The sequence below is a fragment of the Anabrus simplex genome, chromosome 2, assembly GCF_040414725.1.
Source record: "Anabrus simplex isolate iqAnaSimp1 chromosome 2, ASM4041472v1, whole genome shotgun sequence".
Classification (NCBI taxonomy): Eukaryota; Metazoa; Arthropoda; class Insecta; order Orthoptera; family Tettigoniidae; genus Anabrus; species Anabrus simplex.
The window spans coordinates 968,375,907-968,386,105 of NC_090266.1; positions in this window are offsets into that span (position 1 = coordinate 968,375,907).

Sequence of the window (10,199 nt, forward strand, 5' to 3'; positions counted from 1 at the left end):
CATACCTTGTTTATAAAGTTGCCATGGTGCTGAAACCCCCACCTCTCATCTCCCAAAGGAAATCACTGTCCTCTTTCCGTATAACACACAATAAAGCTGCCGCAAGATCAGTCAGCTTATGCTAAAAGTTTGCTTCTTATACAGTGGTTCGGAAGAATAATCTAGATGTTTTAAATAGGCACCCTTTTGATTGGGTTAAGGGATTTTAATAGCAACGGTTTTTTTACAATTTGCTTTACGTCGCACCGACACAGATAGTTCTTACAGCGACGATGGGACAGGAACGGGCTAGGAGCGGGAAGGAAGTGGCCGTGTGAAAATGGGAAACCACGGAAAACCATTTTCAGTGCTCCCGAATACTGGATACTGGCCACACTTAAGCGACTGCAACTATCGAGCTCGGTACCAACGTTTATGATAGGTTGATCAACTTGATATCTCGCCTCTAAATGGGCTGCAGTTTTGATTACTTCGGAGAATTAAAAAAAATGGAGAAATTCGACAGTATGTTCAACCTCCAGATACAAAAGTTCTCCAATTACTAGTAATGGGATCTGAATCCCAGATTGCGCTAAAATATAGATATTAGAGACATCTAATCCTCAAAAAGGAAAACTACCATGATTTTACAAAGTTTCCACTTCTTACTTAAGATGGATGCACAGTCGGAGAAGACACAACATTAACTTCACGGAGGGGCCTTTACTCATGGTATTATTATTATTATTATTATTATTATTATTATTATTATTATTATTATTAATATCAAGATGCCGTAGAATATTTAATATACGACGTTAGAAAATACAACTTGTTTATTGATAGCTCCCTTAATAATTTTTCTCACTTTTGCTACACTTAGTATTTTGGAGGGTAAATTACAAGAGCATGTTATTGTACAAAGTAAATACACTGCCATGCATCATTTCGCTCAAATAAGTTATATTCAAAAGTTTTTAAATACGATGAAAACCAGTTGTATGAACTAAAAGTTCGGAACTTAAGCAACAAACGTGACAGACTGCAATAGAGAAAGTGACATACTTTGACATTTACAAACATATATTTTGAAGTATCCTTGCGGAAATAATTGTGTTCCGCAGATTGAAGGGGAAAGTAAGTTCTATAATAAATTCAAAATCGCAATTCTGAGCCATAAACATGCACCCCATTCTGAACACTACCACATAGATATATAAACACTAAACGGGTGCAAATTATTTTCACAATGAGTTGCACTGATGCATTAAAAGTATAAGTATTTCAGATATCAGCATGTACGGTAATTTATCATCTGCAGTTTTGGCTCTAAGGATATAGAAAGGATGAAGAGTGACGGTGGTTAATTCGATAAGGGATGACAGTCCCTCTTTCCAGAATAAAATGCAAACCCACAGCTGCGCGCCCCTAACCGCACGGCCAACTCACTCCGTTATAATAAATGTGAAGCTTTTATATTTCCCGTACTCCACCTAAAATGCAATATAAAATTTGCTTTACTTCACACCGACACAGATAGGTCTTATGGCGACAATGGGATAGAAAAGGGCTAGGACTTGGAATGAAGCGGCCTTGGCCTTAATTGAGGTACAGCCCCAGCATTTGCCTGGTGTGAAAATGAGAAACCACAAACCATCTTCAGGGCAGCCGACAATGGGAATCGAACCCACTATCTCACGGCTTCAAGCTCAAAGCCGCGTGCCCTTAACCGCACGGCTAACTGGACCGGTGTGAAGAAAGCGACCGTGGCCTTAATTAAGGTACAACCCCAGGATTTTCCTGGTGTGAAAATGAGAAATCACGGAAAACCACTTCGGGACTATCGACAGTGATGTTCGAACCCACTATCTGCTGAATGCAGGCTCACAGCTGCGTGCGTCGAACCGCACTGCCAACTCGCTCAGTAAAATGCATTGGTGCTCACCTTAGTGTATCAATGTTAAATGAAGTCCTATGTTTTTCATCAATTTCTTCCTTCCAATAGTTATTTTCAAAAAATATGCTTAGTTGCTCATGAGTTCACCTTCTACAAATCTTCTCCGGCGCTCGACAGCGGTATTATCCAAATAAAATATATTTTTCCTTTCGTAGACCAAGTCTTAATATTTGACGAACCTTACATTTATCTGCTTCCTATTAATTTGTTCATTATGGAACCATTTGACTTCGTATTGAACCCATGACCTTACCTCCCAAGGGTTCAGTATCAAACAATTAGTTGCAACAATCATTCTTCCTGCTTTTTTCGCAAGTGTGATGTGCGTATCAATGTAGCGTAAATGCGCCACGCTCCATGCAACAAAGAGGCTGGATATAGAACCTATTCAAAATCATTTTCTAGATGCAGGTACTGATTTAGAATTACGACTGTTCATTCCGTGGTTATTCCATTTTCAAACACGTTTTGACATAGCAGACCTCGCCAGCTGGCTCCCTCTCTTAATTTTTTTTTGCTAGTGGTTTTACGTCGCACAGACAAAGATAGGTCTTATGGCGACGATGGGATATAAAAGGCCTAGGAGTTGGAAGGAAGCGGCCTTGGCCTTAATTAAGGTACAGCCCCAGGATTTGCCTGGTGTGAAATTGGGAAACCACGGAAAACCATCTTGAGGGCTGTCGGCAGTGGTATTCGAACCCACTATCTCCCGGATGCAAGCTCACAGCCGTGGGCCTCTAACCGCACGGCCAACTTTCCCGGTCCTCCCTTAAATTGCACTTAATGGCCGATACATAAAATTAAGAGATGTAATAAAATATAATAGCATTTTCTGCAACTGCATTTGAGAATATGTTTGAAAGACGTTTCTCATCACTTCGCATATTCTTTGATGGTGATTTTAGAGCGTGTTGGTACATCGTGAAGTGGTACTGTGAAGTAATGTACATACTATATTCCTCACTTAACGGATGAATTATAATACATCTCTGGTTATATATTCATGTATAAATATAAAAGGGTCTTTAATGAGAAACGTTGCAGTACCATAAACGATTCCACTAGTATAGACAAGAAATAATTCAAGCAGCTCTTAAGACCTACATTCAGCTTCTAAATGGGATAAAACTTACTTGTCAATATTAATGTTAAACGTACATTCATACATACATAAAAAGCAAAGCAAAAAAGCAAAGTCACCTCCGTACAGGCCATGAAGGCCCTTGGAAGAGTGGAAGGTAAAGGTTTCCACCATGGTTAACCTCGGCACGTGCTGGGGTAGAGTCGTTAGCTCCACGCCCGGTCGCCTTTGCCCTCAGGAATTAACCTGGTGCTCATTTTTGGGGTAGGCTGAGTGAACCTCAGGTCCATGTGCACCTCCGGAAATGGAAATCTCATTTCTTAAATATTACGACTTCCTGACGGGGATCGAAACCACGTCCTTCCTGACGAACCGAGCACGCCTTTACCGCCTCGGCCACGCAGCCCATACATACATACATACATACTGTATTTCCTTTATAGACGGTTATGCCTTCCGCTAGCCTATGTGAATTTTCTAACCGTCGCAATTCTTTTTTTGTAACTAGTTCTATGGCCACGTTTAGTTCTATACCTCTTATCTTCAAATCCTTAGAAGCTGAGTCTAACCATCTTCATATTGTCCTCCCTCTTCTCTTCTTACCCTCAATAACATAGTCCATTATTATCCGAGGTAAACTATCCTCGTCCATTCGCCTCACATGACCCATTACTGAAGCAGGTGTATGCGTACATCTTCATCCATCGAGTTTATGTCTAATTTGTTCATATGAAACCTAGAGCAGTAAACACCATTAGACTGTCACAACGAGGCATATTTTGAAAATTTTGAAAATTGTCTATGAATAATTCTGGAACATATGGTTTAAAAAGTAGCACAGTGCTTTCTTCTAGTGAAGGAATTGTTATAAGTATTCGTCGTATTGAATGTGTTACCGATTTACGGAATGTGTCACTCTCTTTAATTTACAAGGTAAAGAGCCGAAATAATATATGACAGGGCTTGTAGCTATATCCTTGGAAACGGATCTTCGTGTGATTGAATTCCAACATAGATGATTCTTGATTTGAATTTTCTGGTTCTTCTGTGAAGTAGGTCATCTTCCATTTCATTAAAACTCTCCTATGTCATTTCACTTCATCTACCTGCCATTAACCATTGCCCCAGAGGACTGCGACAGGCTTCGGCAGCCGACACTGTTCCTATCCTCCGCGCTGGATGGGGCTTCGCTCATTCCATTCCTGACCCGGCTGAAACTGAAAACAGGCTGTGGATTGTCGTTTACGACGAATTTAATAGTTCTATGTTTTTCTTGTATATTTTTAACGCTATCTTGTCGTAAACTACGTTAATGATTTTTATTCCATTGGCTATTGTGGTTGCTTTTTGGTGTTCCTAGAGACAATTGATTTTTATTACGAGGCGTGTGAATTTGCTACTGCTATCTTGGGTTATTCTCTTCTGCATCACGGAAGATTGACACTGCAATAACTCTACACCACTTTAATGTACAGTAGTTTGTCTGTCACGCTTAGATCTAATTAAATGCCAGCTCTTGTCCTTTTGGTTACGACATGGGAAATGCAATATACTGTACGTTCAATGTGTCGTTTTCTAGTATTGACTGTTGATTAAATCTGAGATAGGGCCCTGGATCAATGCACATTCAACATTGTTCACAAATTTACATTAATTAACTTGAGTATTGTCCCTTTCAACCAGACAAATGTAAAGTAATTATCAGATACAGTAACAATATTTAGGCATAAATAGTCCGGATATATACAGTAGATAGACAAACAGTACTTTTGAAAGTCCAATTCGAATCCTGAAAGTCTGTGTGTGGCAAATAAACAAAGGTGAGATGTAAGATTTCAAAAGATGACCACGAAGGAATCTGACATCCATGTACAAAAGTAGAGGTTTCAAACTGAAATCCACAGATAATATTTCCTTAGCATCTGACACAACACAACGATGCAACTATGGCACACAGTGTTTAAAGACCAAGTACACTACCTATGGAATATTAAAGTCATGTAAAAATATAGTGTTAGGTGCACAATTCACAGGTGACGGTATTCCACGATGTCACTTGATTTTCCCGTAAAACCTTCCTCAATGCTCGAAGTTTCGTGCAGGTCAACGAACATGGCCTACCTGACCTTGGCTATGCAGTATTGTGTCTTCCCCTTCCCATCTCATGATCTCGTCCGTGGCAGTCCACATTGACAACTGAGAAGGGCGGAAATACTTACGTGGCAGCCATATGCATTCCACGTTCTAGGATTCTAGGTCATTATGATCATAGGCTCCACCCATTTTGCAGGTACCTCGCAACATTGAACGACGTCGACTACTAAGTTACTACTACTGAAAAATGAAAACCTACAACCTGTTTTCCAGTCATTGACCGGGTCAGGGATGGAATGAATGAAGCAGATATGGGGTCGCCACTCCCAAAGTGGTTTATTAATGACTGATAGATGCTATGAAATGAGAATGGAGAGTGTTGCTGGAATGAAAGATGACAGGGAAAACCGGAGTACCCGGAGAAAAACCTGTCCCGCCTCCGCTTTGTCCAGCACAAATCTCACATGGAGTTTTTTTTTGCTAGGGGCTTTACGTCGCACCGACACAGATAGGTCTTATGGCGACGATGGGATAGGAAAGGCCTAGGAGTTGGAAGGAAGCGGCCGTGGCCTTAATTAAGGTACAACCCCAGCATTTGCCTGGTGTGAAAATGGGAAACCACGTAAAACCATTTTCAGGGCTGCCGATAGTGGGATTCGAACCTACTATCTCCCGGATGCAAGTTCACAGCCGCGCGCCTCTACGCGCACGGCCAACTCGCCCGGTCTCACATGGAGTGACCGGGATTTGAACCACGGTATCCAGCGGTGAGAGGCCGACGCGCTGCCGACTGATCCACGGAAGCTCTACTACTACTACTAATACTACTAAATTGTTTTCACTTCTCCCCTGAAGAGGGAGGCGGGCCCCCCAGACGGTGCCGTCGGCCGTGGCCTGTACTAGGAACTGTCCCGGCATTCGCCTTAGTGCAGGAGAATGGCAAACCAGCATTCTCAGGAGAGCTAACGGTGGGGACCAGCATCTTTCCGTCTCGTCGGTTTTGGTCGGTCGGAGTGCAGAGCTGTTCGACCACGGAACAGTCGTGGTCACTTGTAGTCCGAAGCCTACACTGCAACAGCCGACACCGACAACGCCGAGGACTCGGCTGACTTTCAGAGCAGCAGCGGCTGTAGCAGTGATATCCAGGCTCTACGTGTGGAGAGGTGTGTTCTGATACTTGTGATGAAATAGTATATTTATGAACAGAATAATTGCGTGAGTCCGCCTCTGTGGTGTAGTGGTTAGCGTGATTAGCTGCCACCCCCGGAGGCCCGGGTTCGATTCCCGGCTCTGCCACGAAATTTGAAAAGTGGTACGAGGTCCACTCAGCCTCGGGAGGTCAACTGAGTAGAGGTGGGTTCGATTCCCACCTCAGCCATCCTGGAAGTGGTTTTCCGTGGTTTCCTACTTCTCCTCCAGGCGAATGCCGGGATGGTACCTAACTTAAGGCCACGGCCGCTTCCTTCCCTCTTCCTTGTCTATCCCTTTCAATCTTCCCATCCCTCCACAAGGCCCCTGTTCAGGATAGCAGGTGAGGCCGCCTGGGCGAGGTACTGGTCGTACTCCCCAGTTGTATCCCCCGACCAAGAGTCTGAAGCTCCAGGACACTGCCCTTCAGGCGGTAGAGGTGGGATCCCTCGCTAAATCCGAGGGAAAAACCGAACCTGGAGGGTAAACAGATGATGATGATGATAATTGCGTGAGATTTATGACGACGAAGTCCCTAGCCACTGAATTAAATAACAACAACAACAATATCAAAGAGCATTTTTACAAACTTTTACAAAATATGGCACTTTAAACTTCCGATAATTAGCTGAATGAGAGAAATTCACGCTAACGTCTCAATGTTCAAGTTTTCATGAAAATACCGAAACAATACCGTCCTCTATTGCCCCAGCTCCAGAAAATACAACATGCCCAAACCTTGTAAATGTCTGCACTAAATTGTTGAGCTTTGTGTTATTCCTAAGCTCGTGGATGACAGTAATTCTAGCTGACCATTCACCTGGTGTAAAGCCTGGCTGGATTTTCCAGGAGTAGCTAGTCTGTTCCTGGATGTCATAATAATACTGCTATGCTGCTGGTACGTTTACGCGTACCAGTGGTAATTTAGCGGAATCCATGTGATTGTACTCGTAGAAAAGACTCCCGGTGTTTCCGTAACATGGCAGTAAATTACAAATCAAATCAACAAATCAAAGAGAGGTCTGGATTTTGTCACATCTGTATTTACATTACAAGTATATCTCTATCGATAAAGGATGGATTTTATGCAACAAAACACGATAGAAAACAACAAAGCCAATGCTATTGGTGAACTAATGTGACTGTTTATACAGAAATTGCACGAGGTACCACACAGGAGTATGAAACATTTCAGATATATTGCCTTTTGAAAATGAAATGTTCGAAATTTCACTAATTAAAATTCACCACAAGCATTGAATTGTGAAATATCTATTCCACCACAAATATAATCCATATATTCCTTATTTCCACGGATACAATTGTCATTTAATTATCCCTCTTGCTTGCCACAGTAGCTGGCTGGTATATCATCTCTTTTAGAGCTTCATACCACAAATATTGATTTTATTATTTGCATTCCTCTCTACATACCAGCACGGCTTGTTACTAAACGCTAAAGTTATTAGCAAAATTTCGTGGTTTCCCCGTAGGATCTTTCAACAAACTAATCGAATATCCACAGGGAAGGTTCATGGTGGATGGGAATTAGAGTATGATCACGATTCACTGTGACACACTCCATGTGCCTCGTTTTTTTTTTTTTGCTAATTGCTTTACGTCGCACCGACTTGTCTTATGGCAACGATGGGACATGGAAGGGCTAGGAGTGGGAAAGAAGCGGCCGTGGCGTTAATTAAGGTACAGCCCCAGCATTTTCCTGGTGTGAAAATGGGAAACCACGGAAAACCATCTTCAGGGCTGCCGACAATGGGGTTCGAACCTACTATCTCCCGAATACTGGATACTGGCCGCACTTAAGTGACTGCAGCTATCGAGCTCGGTCACGTGTCTTCTTAGTGACGAAATGTGGTTATGAGGTTGTCCCGAAGTACAATATATCCTAGTACATTTTTGGCGAGAAAGTAGCCTCGGCCAATGAACAGAATATGATTTTGTACATTAGTCAGGCATATTCCATTCGAAAGGGGCTTAAGGCAATTGGAAATTAACAACGATCTGTCAGAATGCAACTTGATGAGAATAAATTATAATAAAAGGTCAGTTCTTCAGAATTTTGTGGTATTTTTCAACAAAACAGTAAAGAAGAGAGGGAGAAACAAAACAAACTGAACAGTGTAATCTTCACAGGTTTGGCTCTGAATTTACTCCTTCAACTTCCGCACACATTTGAGGTCTACACAGTAGTGAATGTGGAGTTGCCGCAATAATGGTTGGATGAAGCCTTACGTTCCGTATAGTAGCGGTAATTCTTCCGATAAATTATCAGTAAAGAACATATAATTCTCATGTGTCGTGTGATTATTATTATTATTATTATTATTATGATGATTATTATTATTATTATTATTATTATTATTATTATTATTATCATCATCATCATCATCATCTGTTTACCCTCCAGGTTCGGCTTTTCCCTCGGACTGAGCGAGGGATCCCACCTCTACCGCCTCAAGGGCAGTGTCCTGGAGCTTCAGACTCTTGGTCGGGGGATACAACTGGGGAGTATGACCAGTACCTTGCCCAGGCGGCCTCACCTGCTATAGTGAACAGGGGCCTAGTAGGGGGATGGGAAGATTGGAAGGGATAGGCAAGGATGAGGGAAGGAAGCGGCCGTGGCCTTAAGATAGGTACCATCCCGGCATTTGCCTGGAGGAGAAGTGGGAAACCACGGAAAACCACTTCGAGGATGGCTGAGGTGGGAATCGAACCCGCCTCTACTCAGTTGACCTCCCGAGGCTGAGTGTACCCCTTTCCAGCCCTCGTAACACTTTTCAAATTTCGTGGCAGAGCCGGGAATCGAACCCGGACCTCCGGGGGTGGCAGCTAATCACGCTAACCACTACACCACAGAGGCGGCATTATTATTATTATTATTATTATTATTATTATTATTATTATTATTATAGTAGTGAGAGTTGTTTTCAGTGGTTTCCCGTTGTCACTTCCAGGAGAACACTGGGGTAATTCCTATTCTTTGGCCACCGCCGATTCCTTCCACCTCCTTACACAATTTCATTCATCACCATTCCTTTATTGTTAATTAGCTCCACAATTGTGGTTGGGGACCGGAAGGGCATACAACCGAAAAATCATGCAACGTAATTTAATTACACCTCATCCCTGATCTCCAGACGGAAAAATGGGACTAAGGGTAGACATACATTCTCAAATTCTCATGTCAAAAATGAAGTTACTAGAAGGAAATCATGAATTAATTACATAGATTGCAAATGTAAAATTACCAGCGTTTCGCCCCATAGCTTCACAGATAATTTTACGATTTAAAACGCCTAACAATCTTGAATGTTTTTAATATTTGTACATTATTTGTAAAAATAAAGTATAGCCATTTCGCGCAACATCCGGTCACTTTTTATAGTGTACGACAACGAATCTCTATGCACCGGTATTTGGAATGAAATACAATTTATGATGCAATGCAATGCCTTATTACGACTATAAACAACAGTGCTAATCGTAAGTGTGAAGGAAAGAGTAATAGATACCTACTAAATTACTACCTATACAAATTAGCATGGTATTCACAATTTTTTACATAACCACTCCTCCAAAGAAAAATCTCTGTATTATTCGGTCCGAAGTAAATACTAATAACTTATTACTATATATTTTAAAACTGAGCGGAATATAACGTAAAGTATATCGTCGTTGCACCAGCAAAACCTCGTACACCACAATGCCCTTCCTATCTATTATTCTCCTTAAGACACCTCCCAACCACATTCTTTCTTTGCTGTCGGGTAAACGAAAATGAACCTAAATGCATTATACTGTAGGAGTGCCTAAATACCTCATGCAAACGTACATTGCTATAGCGCGGCACAGAACGGTTCAGTTTCCTTTAGGAAATGAAAT